This window comes from Magnolia sinica, chromosome 19 (genome assembly GCF_029962835.1).
Source record: "Magnolia sinica isolate HGM2019 chromosome 19, MsV1, whole genome shotgun sequence".
In the NCBI taxonomy this organism is placed as follows: domain Eukaryota; kingdom Viridiplantae; phylum Streptophyta; class Magnoliopsida; order Magnoliales; family Magnoliaceae; genus Magnolia; species Magnolia sinica.
The window spans coordinates 13,091,144-13,109,854 of record NC_080591.1 but is presented as its reverse complement, the minus strand read 5'-3'; positions in this window follow the sequence as shown (position 1 = coordinate 13,109,854).

Sequence of the window (18,711 nt, the reverse complement as noted above, 5' to 3'; positions counted from 1 at the left end):
TCATCTTTTACTTTCATTATCTCATGTGCATTGCATGTTTATTTCTTTTACATTGTGGACAATATAGATTTTCGTTTGGGAATGGGCGATAAAGTCACCTAATCAGTATTTTCTCGGTCTTGAGCAAAAATTGTGAAAAAATTTTTAAAAAAAATTTAAAAATTCGAAGTGATTTTAACAACCATCATTGATTTAAAATTATAAGATACGGAGTGTTGGGGATTTACGTCTCTTGGATTTAGCTATCTGATAGATTCCACAGTTGAGTTCGAATTATCAATCCATGATTAGAAGTTTTAAACATTGATTAAATCATGATTTCACATGTCACATCTCGCTTACACATAGAGGTTTCAGTTCGATATGGAAGAATTAACTTGGTAATCACTAAGCATGAAAGGAACCAACCTGAGAAAATTGAAAAGATTGGGTGAATGGTCTTCACCATAGGTTTGCTTCCTATAGGTGAAGGTTTGATTCCCCAAGATTAACATTCGAAAAGGGCTAGGCGAATGGTCTTCACCATAGGTTTGCTCCCTATAGGTGAGGATTTGATTCCCCTCCTTGGTGTTATTTTTAATGGAAAAATCAAAAGCTGGAAGAAAGGAATATGATGATCTATGAGGCAAGTTTTGGTTTAGGTTTTGGTTGTCATGAATTCTCTTATTGATTACCAATGATATCATGAAATAGAGAAGTGAATCTTAATGTTGATAAGTCGAGATTACACTATACACTCATGGATCTTAATGTTTAGAAATTTTCTAATTGGTGGATTAACACTCATGGATCTTAATGTTTAGAAATTTTCTAATTGGTAGATTAATACTTTGAACTTAATTATGAAGTTTACTATTCGCTTGAGTGTAGGAGAGAGTAATTCCCAACACTCATGATTCTTAGAATTCTAGTATTTGGATTGTTTTTCAAAAATTACTCGAGTTTATAGAAATTGTCCTATAATTCTCAACTTATTTTTCGCATACTTTGCTCGGGACTAGAAAAATATTAGTTGGGAGTTGTGTTGAGGGTCAAATATTACATATTAGACCCCAGTTACTACCTGATTTTACGAGCATGATACCGTTTAACGCCCTGCTTTAATCGTGTTTGTGATGCAAGGAGTATTTAGGAGCTTGGACTGGAAAAGGGTACTAAAAGCATGGATTTAATACTCATAAATCACCAAGATAAGCGATAGACTCTAGGAGATCAAGATCGAAGAATGTACACGGCAGAGATCCAAAGAAATCAAACTGTTCACGTTAAAGAGGCCTGAAAAGTGTCCAGAATGCAAGATCACAGTGTTCTCACCATCCATTCGGTTTGAAACTTTATATCTAGCCTGAGGACCATAAATTAACCATCCATGTAGAATTTTATTTATTGGATCCTTGTTTAAGTGGCCCAAAGGACAGATTAGACCCATAAACCAATGATTTAGGCCCACCTGATATCTGGATATGCTTCAATTTGGGTATCAACCGCTTAAATGGGGCAAAAAAAATGAATGGATGGATTGGATTTCGTAAGACCATCACGGTGGACCCCACCTGAGATGGTGTGTGTACCATGCACAGGGGACTCGAGGTGTACCACACCGCAGGACGGATCAAACCAACGTTTGACCCGTCTCTCCTGCACAAACGGCAACTGCCGTTTTTCTCTGCGTGAACCGGTTCGCGTGGGCCCATTTGCGGAAGCCGGTGGGCCATCATCATGGCCCACATGAGATATCCACACCGTCCATCGCGTAGATGGATCAAATCCATCCAAACCCCAGTGATCTCATGCCACACCTAATCCTAGATCTGTCCGAAATAAGCTTCCGCAATAACGTCAAGAAACCACCACGGTTTTGAGTTCTGCTGCGTAAGAAACTCAAAAAGGGCCACTGGAAATTTGATCTGAACCGTTCGTGAGTGTTTAGACACACGGACGACCGTATCATGTTGGCAATCTGGAAAGAAATATTTCCGGAAGAATAAGTTTCCTGTTTTCTTCAAAGAAATCGCAAAACGCGGCTGTGCGAAAAGGATCGTCCGCTGGGAAGTGTTGTGCAACCATGGTGGCGATCGGACCACTGATCCGGACCGTCCACAAGCAGTAGAAGTGGGTCCTGACCCCATCCAAGAATCCAGATCAGAAGGCCAGGACAAACCGCCGTCCAAAGGCTGATCCAACGCAAATCGGTTTCTAAGGTTGCACCGCCAAAACCGGACTGTGAAAGAGATTTCCTTATGCACGGCCCTATCTGCCGACTCCAGCCGATTCCATGCAGCACCGCCTATGCTCCCAGCTGACTTCCATCTCTTATAAAAGAAAGAGAAGGGAGAGAGCCTCTGGATCAATCTTAGGGGGGAACGTGCACAAGAGAGAGTTGGTTTTTCGTTTTTTTTTTTTTTTGTTTGTTTGTCTTTTCTTTTGAGTATTAGCTTAATCATGCTTGTGTTTAACTAACCTCTTAGCTAGGGCTAAGAGGAGAAGCTTGTGGTGTGATGCGACAAACTCTACGGCTTGGATTTGTGACTGAATATATTTTGATCTTAGTTTGATGTTAAGGAACGCTTTTAGTTTTTAATGGTTTGTTGTGACTTACATTATAATAAATCTGTGATGTTTTGAGTATTTCCTTTTTCTTTTTAGGATTATGAAGTCAGGAAGCCCTATTGTTCACCATCGCCCCTTGGACATGGTTGGATGATGGAATCCTTCCTAACATTCATACATCTCTCAGATTGGCTGTGGATTGATTTAATTTTGTTGTTTACTTTGTCTCATGGGCATAGTTTTGTGATAGAATCCATTCTAATTTACGTCATTTTTATCTCTTGAAAACTAGATCAAAAGAAGTTCAGATTTGATTTTCATGGTATACATTCCAACTGGATGAAGATAGGATTCGAAGTTCAGTTGAGTTCATGAATCAAGTATAGATCTCCCTAATCTCCACAAGTGGATCCTTGGCACCCTAGTTCCCTACCTCTGATTTCTACAAGTTTTAAATTAATATTTCACCATTATTCCCTCACATTCACTCGGTTTCGATTTCATCTTATTCTAGTTCTAATTCTGCTTATTTTCAGATTACGTACAAGTTTCAGTCCTTGTGGATTCGACCTCGGTCTTACCAAGTTTATTACTACATCACAACCTTATACTTGAGGTGCGAACAAGTTTTTGAAAGAGTTGAGAAATTCAGCTGAGAGTGATTCATTTTCTGCATCGAAGTCTGTGGTAATTTTTCCAAGGATGTCATTATCTCTGGAAGTGGATGGACGCATTCTTTCTTGCTCTTACCCTGCATAGTCAGATTGAAAATAAAAAAGAGAAGAATTAATTTGAAGACTCTGGTCATTGAAGCTTCTCAGTGGAGGCATTGAATCATTTAAAGTGTATAGCTCAGATTGTGGCCTCAACTAGGTAGTTTCAAATTCCAGAGTCATATCGAACAAATCGTCCATCTCCCGAATCATATCATTATCCAATTCAGGGGAGTGGTCCAAACATGCATCAAAAAGGTTGGAAGGGTTAGTTGGAAGTGGTTCATCCTCCGTATTTAAATCAATCATATCAGACAAGTGGAGTAGATCACTATGGTTGGCTAATTCCTGAACCTCTTAATCATTAGCAGGGGCCATACTTGAGATTGAATCCCAATTCGCATCATCGTCCAATTCAGTGCAGTATACACTTGGGATGAGATCACATTCCTCACATTCTATACCTAGAATGGGTTGAGGTTCGAATAAACTAACCTATTCCTCATCATTGAAATCAAGTGTGTCATTATCATTGTATTTGAAAGACATTCACGTCTCTTGATCATTCCTTTGGACAGTCATCGAGATCGACTTATTGGGAAATTGAACCATATGTTCATTAATGGAATCTAACTCCTCATTCGTAATTTTAATTTCTTCCACAAGCGAGTTATGATCACTTTCTTCACATTATGCTTCTAGATTGGGATGAGAATGGGGTAACCTAGCCTCTTCTTTCTCCATAAGGTGTGATTGAATTATTGGAATTGAGGATTTGAGCAATTCACATGATTGTATGACAAGTTGATTGAACTGTTCTTGTGCTTTCATGAGTTTCTGAAGTAAATCTTCTTGGATTGTTTCTAATTGGGTTTCAAAGGTAGAAGACCTACTGGTTCATCTTCCCAACATTGATGTTTCCACTAGTTATAGTCATATAGATCATAAGTGAAAGAATCTGATGGTTGGTAATACTTATTATCACTCATAATATAATTATGCATTGTTTACTTTTTATCGTATGGGTGATAATAATTCTCACTATCATAATTATGATAACCCCAACACTCACGTACTGTCTGTGGGGTATAATTGTTCTCCTGTATATGATCACGTAAGGACTTCTTAACCGATGGAGCGTTACTGGTCGGTTCTCGATGATTGTTTCAGGAAAATTCTGAGACATAGGTTGATTTCTATCATAATCATCATACATCCCTTCACACTTTTTCGCATGCTCAAAAGCTATCTCAGTATATTGATGTTCCCACTCGTGTATATACATGGTGAGACCCTAACTCTAAATCTAATCCTAACAAAAACAAAAGAAAAGATCCTATAGCGGTATGGAAAGTAAGAGGAGGAGAAGTTATAAGGAAGTTACTAAATGAGAAGTTCCTATGTTAAGATCCTTCAAAAGAAAACAAAAGAAATTAGTTTCTAAAATAGAAAGTTTAAAATTAGAAAGTTCCTACAATTGAAATAGAAAATTAGTTTCTAAAAAGGAAAGTTCCCTAAATCTAGAAGCTAAGTTAGTTTCTAAAAAGAAGACCTAGAATTAAAAAGTTTCTAAAATAGAAAATCTAAACTAAAAATTAAAAAGTTTCTTAAAATAAACTAGTTCCTAAAAAGGAAAATTTCTAAACCCTAAAATAGAAAGTAATGTTAGTTTCTAAACTTAAAAGAAATCTTATAATAAATTTTAAAAATAGAAAATAAAACCCTAATCCTAAAAACAGAAAGAGTAGAGAAATTAGAAAGGGATTACCAAAGTAGAAGTTTATGTCAGGATCCTACAAAATAGGAAAATAGGTTACTCTCTAGAAATCAATTAGAAAAAAATTCTAACCTAAAATTAGAAAAATCCTAATCTTAAATTAGTCCTAAAACTAATTAATTTTAGAAAACGTAACTATCAATCCCCGGTAATGGCGCCAAAAACTTGTTCACACCCCAAGTATAAGGTTGTGATGTAGTAATAAACTCAGTAAGACCGAGGTCGATTCCACAAGGACTGAAACCTGTACATAATCTAAAAATAACCAGAATTAGAACTAGAATAAGATGAAATCGAAACCCAGTGAATGTGAGGGAATAATGGTGAAATATTAATCTAAAACTTGTAGAAATCAGAAGTAGGGAACTAGGATATCAAGGATCCACTTGTGGAGATCAGGGAGATCCATACTTGATTCATGAACTCAACTGGACTTCGAGTCCCATCTTCATCCAGTTGGAATATATACCATGAAAATCAAATCAGAACTTCTTTTGATCTAGTTTTCAAGAGATAAAAAAGAATGTAAATTAGAATGGATTCCATCACAAAACCATGCTCATGAGACAAAGTAAACAACAGAATTAAACCAATCCACGGCCAATCTGAGAGATGTATGAATGTTAGGAAGGATTCCATCATCCAACCATGTCCAAGGGGCGATGGTGAACAACAGGGCTTCGTGACTTCATAATCATAAAAAGAAAAAGAAAATACTCAAAGCCATCGCAGAGCTATTGTAATGTAAGTCACAACAAACCATTGAAAACTAAAGGCATTCCTTAACATCAAACTAAGATCAAAATCTATTCAGTCACAAATCCAAGCCGTAGAGTCTGTCCCATCACACCACAAGCTTCTCCTCTTAGCCCTAGCTACAAGGTTAGCTAAACACAAGCATGATTAAGCTAATACTCAAAAGAAAAGAAAAACAAAAACAAAAAAAAAAAAAACACGAAAAACCAACTCTCTCTTGTGCCCGGGCCCCCCCCCCCCCCCCCCAAGATTGATCCAGAGGATCTCTCCCTTCTCTTTCTTTAATAAGAGATGAAGATTGATCCAGAGGATCTCTCCCTTCTCTTTCTTTAATAAGAGATGGAAGTCAGCTGGGAGCATGGGCGGTGCTACATGGAATCAACTGGATTCGGCAAATAGGGCCGTCCGTAAGGAAATCTCTTTCACAGTTCGCTTTTGGCGCGGCAACCTTGGAAACCGATTTGGACGGCGGTTTGTCCAGGCCTTCTGATCTGACTTCTTGGATAGGGTTGGGACCCACTTCTTCTGCTTGTGGATGGTCCGGATCAGTGGTCCAATCGCCACTATGGTTGCACAACAGTTCCCATCGGATGATCCTTTTCGCACAGCCACATTTTGCGATTTCTTTGAAGAAAGCAGGAAACTTATTCTTTCGAAAATATTTCTTTCTGCACTGCCAACATGATACGGTCGGCCGTGGGTCTAAACACTCATGAACGGTTCAGATCAAATTCCAGTGGCCCTCTTTAAGTTTCTTATGCAGCAGAACTCAAAACTGTGGTGGTTTCTTGACGTTATTGCGGAAGCTTATTTCGGACAGATCTCAGCTTAAGTTTGACATGAGATCACTAGGATTTAAATGGATTTAATCCGTCTACGCGATGGAAGGTGTGGATCTGTCATGTGCGCCATGATGATGGCCCACCGGCATCCGCAAATGGGCCGACGCGAATCGATTTATGCAGAGAAAAACAACAGTTGCCGTTTCTGCAAGAGAGACGGGTCAAACGTTGGTTTGACCCATCCTGCGGTGTGATGCACCTCGAGTCCCCTGTGCATGGTACACACACCATCTCAGGTGGGGTCTTGCGAAATCCAATCCATCCATTCATTTTTTTTGCCCCATTTAAGGGGTTGAGACCCAAATTTAAACATATCCAGATATCAGGTGGGCCTAAATCATCGGTTTATGGGGCTGATCTGTCCATTGAGCCACTTACACAAGGATCCAATGGTTGAAATTTTTTTTGTATGGTTAATTTAGGGTCTTCAGGCCATATATAAATTTTTGAGCCGAACGAATGGTGATAACCCTATGATCTTGCATTCTGGACACTTTTCAGGCCTATTTAACGTGAATAGTTTGATTTCTTCAGATCTCTGGCATGTACATTCTTCGATCTTGGTCCCCTAGAGTCCATTCCTTGCCTTGGTGATTTATAAGTGTTAAATCCATGCTTTTAGTACCCTTTTCCAGTCTAGGCTCCTAAATACACCTTGCATCACAAACACGATTAAAGTAGGGCGTTAAACGGTATCATGCTCGTAAAATCAGGTAATAACTAGGGTCTAATATGCAATATTTGACCTTCAACACTCGTGACCACAAATAAGCGATAATCACGGCATTACACAAAGGAATTTTAGATAGTAAAAAAGGATCCACGTCACGCTGCTTCGCTGGCGGATCCAACCATCCGGAGTCGTCAGACCTCACCCACGCACGCAAAGGAGTCCCTATCACGCCAGCTAATTCAGGAAATATCTCCGCCCATAGCTGGGAGTGGAAGGAATCTTATCATTTATAGAAGCAATCCATCCCAACCGATCATTAGCTTCTAGAAACCTCCCATGAAAAGATCTCGGGCATTGGCATTAGGGCAACTAGAGATCTCGTAACTAGCCGAGAAATTTTCTGATAAATTGATGAGAAAATGGGTCGGCGCAAACAACCTCCATATGGCAACCTAATCTAAACCACGACTCTTATTTCACTATTAGATGGAACCCACACACCTTTTACAATATATTAGAACCGTCCAAACAACCCAGATCCTTGGATCATCCGGTCGTTGCAAAATTACCATGATTAAGAGGTCATCTTCTCCAAATCGGACATAGAACCTGTCTTCTTAAAACAGACCCACTCACAAATCCAAGACGTCTATCGTGCAGCCCACCTCACCAAAAATCCACACGGAATGATCCTACAAGTCCATGCAAATGATAAACTAAATAGGAAAACCTCTTAGACAACATTCTCGATCTTTCTCTCTCTAACAACCCAACTAATCCTACAATTAGCTGTAGAGCCCTCTAGAAGCGGAAAGAAGCCTATTTAAAGCCCAAAAAGTTAGGGCAACTCTCGAGGTAAACCATCAGATAAGAAAGAGATAGGGAGAGAGAGTTTGAGAGCGGCAAAAACGCCACAGCTAGAGCAGTCGTGTCATGACTCGACCGAGTCGCTGAGAGTAGCAAGTTGGGTTTAGGCCCTAACCTTGTTCATTTGGAGATAGAAGGAGGGAGTGCTAAGAGGAAGCAAGAAGGAAGGGAAGGAGAACATTGCCGGCCGTCACTACACTCGGTATCAGTTCGAGGGTGAGCAGCAAGTCAGTAACGCTACTGACTCAACCCTCCCAGTTGTTGCTGCTGTGCTCATTCTATCAACCGCATTGCCAACAGCAACAGCGGCATATCATGCTCGAATCGGGCCAACGCAACCACCCTGCGTCCTTGCTTCAATAAAAAACTGACATCACCCAACCTACAATTTTCGATCGGATTCAACTCGATCCGAGTCCCAGAAGTTGACTTGGTCGATTGGCAAGTCACAGAGAAACCTGGGTTTAATCTGTTATTAGAGGAAGGCGTATTCGGATTTCCCATCTTATTGTCAGCAGGAGAAAACTCCCATTCAGGTATGAAATCAAAAACCCTCTATTCATGGTTAGTGTTATCTCAACTCGTTTAGTGAGTTGACTCGGTAAATACTCAACTGAGTCAGGTCCGTCTTATTTCCAAACTAGCGCTTGGAGTTATCTAAGAAGGTTGGTGGAGATACTACCAAACTCATGGATTGAATAACCCAGGGGCAAACAATAGGTACTATCTCTCATCACACCATCTTACAATATAAGAACTAGACTGAGTTAACCCAGTAATGACTCGCTGAAACCCATAAATAATTCATCCAAGTATCATTACAACAGCTCACCTTGAGGAACAACCCTTTCCTCAACTAATTTCAAATCAAGTGAAGACAATCTCATATCACCAATAGTCCATACATGAACTAGAATAGAATTTGATTTTCATTACTTTGATTTAGGAACTCGTAAACTCACCTTATAGGAACGTTCGAATTAAGAAGAACATTCATTCAAGGTGAGGAATATCCCACATTGCTTCTTTCATTTCATTAAATTTCAAGTTGGTTTTAGGCCTAAAGGGTAGAGAAATTTAGAGTAGTGTAAATATTGATTTCACTTCTTTTAATCTCTAGTTGATGTCGATAATCATGAATGAATGATTAAAACCCTATTGCTCTAATTCATTTTTATAGGATTTTGTATTATACTTCTTATGCCACATTTGTAATTGCTTGATTATGGATACATTCCTACTAGTTATAATATGATGTAGGAAACCTCGTTTCCATCCATCTTATAAAATGTATAATGAGGAATTACTCCTACATATGCTAGACTCCATTTTGGTTTAAATCTAATGTGTATAAAATTTTAGAATAATGTGATTAGTAAGTTATCCCTTTCATTCCTATTTTGTACTGATGAACATGAGGTAATGTTTTAATTTCTATTACTCAAATCTTGTATTTATTAACCATGTGGATAGAATTTGGTCTTATATCCTCTATGTCATATTAGTAATTGCGTGACTATAGGAATATTTCTACTAGTAATGACAAGAGCCATGAAATTTTATTTCCTTTTATTTTTCAAATTGTATAATGAAGGTTATATGTGGAATGTCATCTTTTCTAAGAAACGTAGAATGAACTTATCAATAGTTTAATTATACTTGATATGTCACATTTGTGGGCCCTTATTTGAACCTAGAGAAGTTATAAAGATCTATGTTGAGCTCATGTTTGGATGTTTGATACCTTGCTAAAAGACCTCAAACTTTGATTATGTCTATGATTTAAAGAGCAATCTTGTTAAATATAAAGAATGTACATGGGTACCATGGTGCATGACATTCATGCATGACATATGAGCTTTATCGAGTGCTCCATGTAAGCCACATTTTGCTCTGTTTACTGAAAGTACTATCACTTCAGTTAAACCCTCAAAATATGTGCATTTGTACCATTATGGGCCGCTCTCTCTTTACATGAGGCTTTTCCAGGTTTTAGAACCTCCTCGAGTATATCCTGAATATTTTTTCATGAGGTTAGACATCCTTGGGCGCACTCACCTACATGGTCCTTTCCAGGTAGTCAGTCTACCATGGGCGACCTTTTTCTTTTGACAGTTGGATGTGCATCCTCAGATCTATAACTTGAGCATACATTCATATATTCATGCATAGATACATTTGATATATTTGTCTTATGAAATGAATGCATTGGTTTAAACTACATTGGAATGACGTGTTATGCATGAATCTGTGTGAAAAATTCCCACTTAGTTTTCACTCATCCAATAGTGCGGTTGCACCAAATAGATGCAGGTTTGATGGCAGATGGTGACCCCTATGACGGAACTCCAGGGATAGCTAAGGAGGAGTATAGCGAGGAGGATCTTTATGTTGATCCGTTAGAGCTCAACTGATATCTTAGGATTTACTTACTTTCGTATCTTAGACCTTAAGTTTTGTTTGAGTTGTAATAACAATTCCCCTGTTGAGGGATTTCATGTTGTTTTCATTTACGTATTTTAGACTGCTTTGTTGTTACTCATGATATCCTCCATTAATGCAATAGTTATCTTATTTTATGTTATAGAATTTGCTACTAATTAGATGTGTTATAGTTCACCTCATGATGTGACAATCGGGTTCTCATGCTCGAGCGATCATCCTCGGGTTATGAGAACCAGGGTGTTACACGTCGACAAACCCCCCCTTTTTTCATTAAGATGGAGGAGGCTCCACCATCTTTGCATGAAAAAGGTGGAGGCTCCACTGTGCCCGTGCAAAGATGGTGGCCTCTCCACAGTTTGTAGATTTTGTCCCAATTTTGGCTCTGGCTCAACTTTTATGCCAGGTCAATCCCTATTTGACACTGTTTCACACCATGCTTCGATTCTCCCAAGCTTAAGCTTACGTGATATGTTAGCACTTCCATCCCAGGCGGCTCAATTGATCTTATCTCTCCCACGATGCTTTAGTTCTCCCAAGCTTAAACTCATGTGATGAGTCAGCACTCTCATCCCAGGCTCAGGGCAACCAAACGTACCATCCAGCCTTACGTGTCCTTATCCTAATGCCTATAAAAACGGACCCCACACTCACAATTGATTATAGAGGAAAAAAGCTACAGAGAGGCCAGTGTCCAAAGGCCAGAGTCTTATGCAACAGGGAGAACCTAGAGAGAGTTTTGAGATAGAGACAGAGACTCTAGCTCTTGGTTCTCTCGATCTTTTCCATCTTTTAAATCTCTTCTATTCTATTTCAACTTCAAAGCCTTCTATTCTAGTTCAACTTCAAAGCCAACATCGTATTCTCGATCTATCATTATTCAGTCTATATATTCCAACCCCACTACTTTGAACACCTGAGGTAATAAGCTTTATTCTGACAACATGTAAAATATGCTCTACAATTGCCTCTCTTGAGGATCTTCTGTATCAGAAAATGTAACTTAAATCTGTGTTCATTTTCCTTTCCATACTTCTACCAGAAAATATTTTTTCAATTGTTACTATTTCATTTTCAATTTGTCTTTTGTAGTTAGACATCTAAAGCTTAGTATTTTACTGAAAGTTCTTTAAATCCTCTTTGAAAGTGTACAACCTAGCAAAGTAGATACCGTGTTTGACACAGGCGATAAAAGGGTGCCTAACTTATTTTTTTTCATAACTGAGGCCTTTATCTAGAATTTATGGCGTAAACCTATCCAAGAGTCACTCGAGTTGGGAATTCTTAGGTTTTTTTCAATCTCAAGGCGATCCCTCAGATTCTAGCCAACCATGGATTTTAAAGCCTTTTCTGGCTAGTAGCGACTCTAAAACAGTGCTCGATCAAGCCATTCTATCAATCTTATTGAAGGTAGTGTACAACCCAAAAATATATCAGGTTATTACAAACCAAGTACACACCCTCGGGGGCTTAGTGTCTGAGGATACGAGTATGTTGCATAAGGGATTATGAATGTTATAAGTATAATTAATAGCTTCTCTTCTCAACCCCTCTGCAAGGTTCGGATATGGAAGTCTTAGCTATGGGTTCTATTAGATTTGGATAGACTTAGGATATGGGCCTTCACATGCTATCACCTGTATCAACTGAGTTCATAGTATTCTAGGTTTACGAAAGTCATATTCTTTGTGACTTGTCAGGTATCCAGATCATGTCACGTTAAAAATCTGAGTAAATTCTAGTTTTATATCTATCACCACATGTGTGTGTGCGCACCTGTGTCATCATTCAACTAATGCAACCATCAAACAATCCAACCCGGATGCCTAGTGGGCAGCCTGGGGGAAGTTTCCCCAAGCATTCATAAGTCCCCACCATTAAAAAATTCCTAAGGCCGACCTTAATGTTTCGTAATGTTTATTTGTCATCCAACTTGTTAATAAGGTCACATGAACATGGATAATGTTTTAAAAAAATATATCGGCTTGATCCAAAACTTTGTTGGCCCATTAATTGGCAGTCACCACGTTTTCTTAAGTTATAGTCCACCTAAGAATTGGATCTTCTTTATTTTTTAGGTCATGCCATAAATAATCTAAAAAAATGAATGGACGGAGTGGATATGAAATATATACATCAAAGTGGGCCCTCACGATAAGGGTTGCACCTTCTTAGATGAGTCTGAGTTCTCATTTAATCCACTCCCTCCCTGGGGAGGGCACGGGTGGGTGGGATCCCTGACCATAGGACCCACTATGATGTATATGCCTTATATCCATGTCGTTCATCCACTTAAAAAACAAAACACATTTTATGGCATGAACCCAAAAATAAAGTAGATTTAAATCTCAAGTTGACCATAATACAAGAAACAATGGTAATCAACCATTAAAAACTTCTCGTAGGCCATAAAATTTTTGGATCAAGATGATATTTGTATTGTCTCTTCATCAAGTTCGTTATGACCTTATCAACAGGTTGGATGGAAGAAAGAACATTCCGATGGCACCTCTGAAGTTTTTAATGGTGGGGATTCAATCATCATGTTTCTTATGGAATGGTCTATATAAGATTCGAATCTGCTTCATTTTTTGCCTCATATCCTAAAATGATCTTTCAAAATGGATGGATGGTATGGATGTAAGTCACATACATCATAAATCATGTTTGGCGCTTTGTGGGACCCATCATGATGTATATGTTTTATCCACACCGTCCATCCATTTTTGACATATCACTTTAGGGCATGATTCCAAAAAGAAAGCAAATCTAAGGCTTAAGTGGACGGCACCAAAGGAAGAAGTGGGAATTAAAAGCCTACCATTGAAAACTTCTTGGGAGCCAAAGAAGTTTTGGATCAAGATAATATTTATGTTTTCCCTTCATCCAGGTGTATGTAACCTTACGAATAAGTTGTATGGCAATAGACATTACTGATGTAGGACCTTAGGAAGTTTTCAACGGTAGAAATTGTTGCTCTCAATTCAACCAGTCAAGGCCAGATGTGTTGAGGGTCAAATATTGCATATTAGACCCCAGTTATTACTTGGTTTTACGTACATGATAATGCTTAACATTATATTTTAATCATGTTTTTATTGCAAGATCAATTTAAGAGCTTGGATTGAAAAAAGGTACTAAAAGTATGGATTTGATGCTCAAGAATCACCAAAGCAAGGGAAGGATCCTAGGAGACCGAGATCGAAAGATTCACACGGCAATGATCCGAGAAAATCAAGTAATTAACGATAAAGAGGCCTGAAAATCGTCATGAATGCAAGATCATAGGGTTCCCACCATCAGTTTGGCTCAAAACTTTATATATGGACTGAGGACCCTAAATTAACCGTACACGTAGAAATTCAGCCCAACGGACAAGATCAGCCATAAATCACTGATTTGGGGCCTACCTAATATCTGGATATGCTACAGTTTTGGTCTCAACCCCTCAAAGTATATGGCAAAACAGATGGATGGAGCGGGTTTATCAAAACATCACTGAGGACCCCACCTTGAGAGTGTGTGTGTGCACAGCACACGTGCACAGGAAGTCGAATTGACCCAACTCCCGCTCGCTCGCACGTCCAGCGTCCACACGACCGAACGCTGTGATGTGTGGTGGCCCACCATCATAGATCAAAAGGTCGATCCAGACCGTCCATTAAATCCAGAGTGTGGGGCCGACCAAACCCAAGGTGTCCATCCGCTACCACGCACGTGCACACATGAAGATCACCATCAAAAGTAAAATGAACGGCAGGAAGATTTGATCCCTTGGGCTATACCAAAATCTAGAAAAACCACCTATTCTTGACTGAAATTTTGCCAAGAATCTAATGAACGGGATGGATTTCTCTGATGACATCGATCATGGGCCCCACTGACGCTGTAAAATCATATTTTCGCAGGCTTTACGCACGGACGTGTGTCCGGATGCCGTTGCATGCTGTGGGCCATTGTGCATCCATGGCAGTGATTGAACCTACTATCTGAACCATCCACAGCAAAAGGTGGGACTGACCCAATCCATGAAGCCAGATCAGAAGGCGGGGACGATCGGCCATCTCAAAGTCAATCCGATGCAGGACTACCTTCGCGTTTTCTTGCAACGCAAGCCTCTTGCTGCGTAAGATTCCACCGCCTATTGCTATTTCCAAACCGACCTACTTGCTGCCTATAAAAGAAAGAAGGAGAGAGATAGAGGGAGGGATCATGAGACGTGTGAAGTGAAGGAGAGAGCAAGGAGCGTGGGCCGGCTGTTTGCGAGTTCTTCTTAATTTCCCAGTTTTCTTAATTTCTGTTTTTTTTTTCTAGCATAATCATGTCTATGATTGGCTAAACCTCTTAGCTAGGGCTAAGAGGTGAAGCTTGTTGCGTGATGGAATACTTTTCTTTGTTTTGATTCATGTTACTTGAACTCTCTTTTAATTCTAGTTTGATTATAAGGAATGCCTTTAGTTTTTAATGGTCTGTTGTGACTTAAATTACAATGGATCTGCGATAGCTTTGAGCATATTCTTTGCATTATTGTGATTATGAAATTAGGAACCCTATTGTTCACCATCGCCCCTTGGACATGGTTGGATGATGGAATCCTTCTAACCTTCATAATTATCTCAAAGTGTTTGTGAATTGGTAAATTCTATTGTTTACTTTGTCTCATAGGCATGGTCTTATGATGGAATCAATTCTAGTTCTCATACCTCTCATCTCTTGAAAACTAAATCAAAGGTAGTTCATAGTTGATTTTTAATGAAATATCTTCTAACTTGATGGAGATAGGAGTCTAAATCCAGTTGAGTTCATGAATCAAGCATAGATCTCCCTGATCTTTATAAGTGGATCCTTGGAAACCCTAGTTTCCCACCTTTGAATGTTACAAGTTTTAGTTTAATAATTCACCATTATTCTCTTATATTCACTCGATTTAGATCACATCTTCTTCTAGTTCTAGTTCGAGTTACTTTCAGATTATGTACAAGGTTCAGTCCCTATGGATTTGACCTTGGTCTTACTGAGATTATTACTACATCATGACCCTATACTTGGGGTGGTCAACACTATGTGACTGAGGGCTTGGATCAGAAGTACTTGTGCGTGGATGATTGTGTGGGCGTACCAAAAAGGATGTGTTGCTCTTAATTCAACCAGTCAAGGCCACTCATGTATCGAGGGTCGAGATCAGAAGTACGTGTACATGTATGATTGTGCAGGTGTGCTAGAATCTATTTAACTCAAGGATATTGACTGAATTAGCCGGTACCTCTACACGTAGATGAATAGATTGGAGACTGGATATGGAAGCATAGTCTTCTCGACCACAGACTGATTTGATTTAATGTGCATTGTACTTAGGTGATTTGAGCAAGGGATGCGGTTAGCCCTCATGAATAAGTTATTTTTGTCTTGTACCAGTGATTACAGAATCTGCTGGTTTAAGAATTTTCTATTTCGTCAATGCTTTAACATGGTATTCCTTAATGATCAGAATAGCAGATCTACAAATAACAAAATAAAAGTTAATATAAACACGATCAGTCTTTATTAATGTGTTGGCTCTATTATAACTGTCGTGCTTTGCACTCTTATTAAAATGAGAAGTAAAATAAATACCTGATGCGCCTATTAGAACAGACGATTGAGACAAATGGTCGGTAGGATATGACCGGGGTATGACTAACTGAATCAGAACTCAGATGGACATGAGGATCTAACAACTTAAGGTTACTGTTATTTAATCTACTCCTATGATAAACGTACTATAACAGGAGTTGCTAGGCAGTAGTGAACTGGGCTATGGAAAGTAAAATATGTATGAATGTAATGTACACATGTAAATAGATGTATGTCGGCATTTCTCTCGCTCATTTCTGCTCATGACTCAACATCCCTAGCGATCCGTTGTATACACTTCGTGATTTGCTCAAGGAATATAGCAAAGTCACATAGGGTATGCTGAGATGATGTTCCTACATCAATGTCGACCATAGACTCATGAAGTTGAGTTGGGTCTTACTGCTCCTTGACAGCATCAGCTATGAAACTAGTCTTTTTCAATTTTGGTGGCATCTTGTATTGATTGAGAAATGCACATGCTAGTGGGTCTCATCGAGCATGCCAAAAAGGAGGGGTTACACTCTCAATTCAGCTAGTCAAGGCCACTTGTGTGACCAAAGACCTGGATCTTAAATACGTGTGTGTATGATTATGAGGGCATGTTAAAGTCTGTTCAACTCAAGGATATTAATTGAATTGGCCAATAGCCCTATGTTGAGATAGACAGATTAGAGACTAGATCTGGACCTATAGTCCTCTCCGACCACCAACTAATTTAATTTAATGCATATCGTACTCAGGCGTATGAGCAAGGGAAGGGGTTAGCTCTCATGAATGAGTTCTTTTTGTCTTATACTAGTTATTATGGCATCGGGTGTTCACTCCCCAAGTATAGGGTTGTGATGTAGTAATAAACTCGGTGAGACCGAGGTCGAATCCCAAGGGACTGAAACCTGTACGTAATCTGAAACTAACTAGAACTAGAACTAGAATGAGATGAAATCTAAATCGAGTGTAATTTGAGGAATAATGATGAAATAATTATCTAAAACTTAAACAATTCAGGGAAAGGAACTAGGGATTCAGAGGATCCACTTGTAGAGATCAGGGAGATCTTATGCCTGTTTCAAGAACTCAACTGGACTTAGAGTCCCATCTTCATGAAAATCAAGACTGAACTTCCTTTGATATAGTTTTTAAGAGATGAAAGGTATATGAATTAGAATGGATTCCATCACCAAACCATGCCCATGAGACAAAGTAAACAACAGAATTAAACTAATTACTAACCAATCAACAATGTATGAAGGTTAGGAAGGGTACCGTCATCCGACCATGCCCAGGAGACGATGGTGAACAATAGGGCTTCCTGACGTCATAAACATAAAAAGGAAAGGAACATGCTCAAAGCTATCGCAGACCCATTGTAATTTTAGTCACAACAGACCATTAAAAACTAAAAACATTCCCTTAATAATCAAACTAATATCAAATTCAGTTCATAAATTAAATTAAAGGCATAAAATAGAGTCTCTCATCTCCTACAAGCTTCACCTCTTAGCCCTAGCTAAGAGGTCTAGCCTAACATGATTGGACCAGATCTCTGGAAAACCATGATAAAAAGAACTACAAATAAAACAAATAAACAAAACTACTCCCTGTCTCTCTCTCTGCTATTGACGTTCTCAGCCGACTGATCAGATCCCCCCTTAAGCTCTCTCTTTTGTCTCTTTATAGCCATGAAAGGGCGGTGGAGAGAAGCTTCCTTTGCTGCTAAAGTTGGTGGAGAGGTGCGGACGGTGGCTTGCGTATCAATCTTTACGCAGCTGCGAACTCCCCTGCGTAAGTCCTTTTACGCAATCAAGAAGACAGCGCAAAAAGCGCCCATTTTCCTTGCTTTCTACCCAAAGGAATAACGTATCCTGGGATGTTTTTGGGTGGCATACATGATGAACGGATCAGATCTGCCATCTGATCATGACCGTGATCGTACAATATCCTCAAAACCTGTCGGTTTCGGACGCTGAAACAGGGCCCTGCGTAACAGAGCTTACGCTGCGACGTTGGTGGCGCCCATCATCGGCTGACATTTGGGAAATCCACTCCGTCTATTGGACTCTCCTCGAAAAATCAATTGAAAATGGATGGTTTTGGATTAGATTCGGTGCGGCCCACTGGATTTCTCATTTCACCATTCGTCCTGCGTTTGAACCGTTGATATCCGATCTCTGCTGCCTCTTGAAACTTCTTCACCTAGGCGATGGTAACATGGGCCGTGTGATTCTAATGGACGGTCTAGATTTATATATGGACCATGATGGTGGCCCACAGAGCCCCAATCACAAGTCCCTGTGCGGATGCTGTGCCATGAAAACGAAAAATCCGTTTCAAAGAAGGAGAGCTCGGTCAATGGCTTGCTGACCGAGCTCCTTAGCGCGGTGCATGGCGGGTGCTCATGTGCTGTGCACATGCATTCACATCAATGGAACCCACCTTGATGTTATGAGAGATCCATTCCATTCATCTGCTTTACCA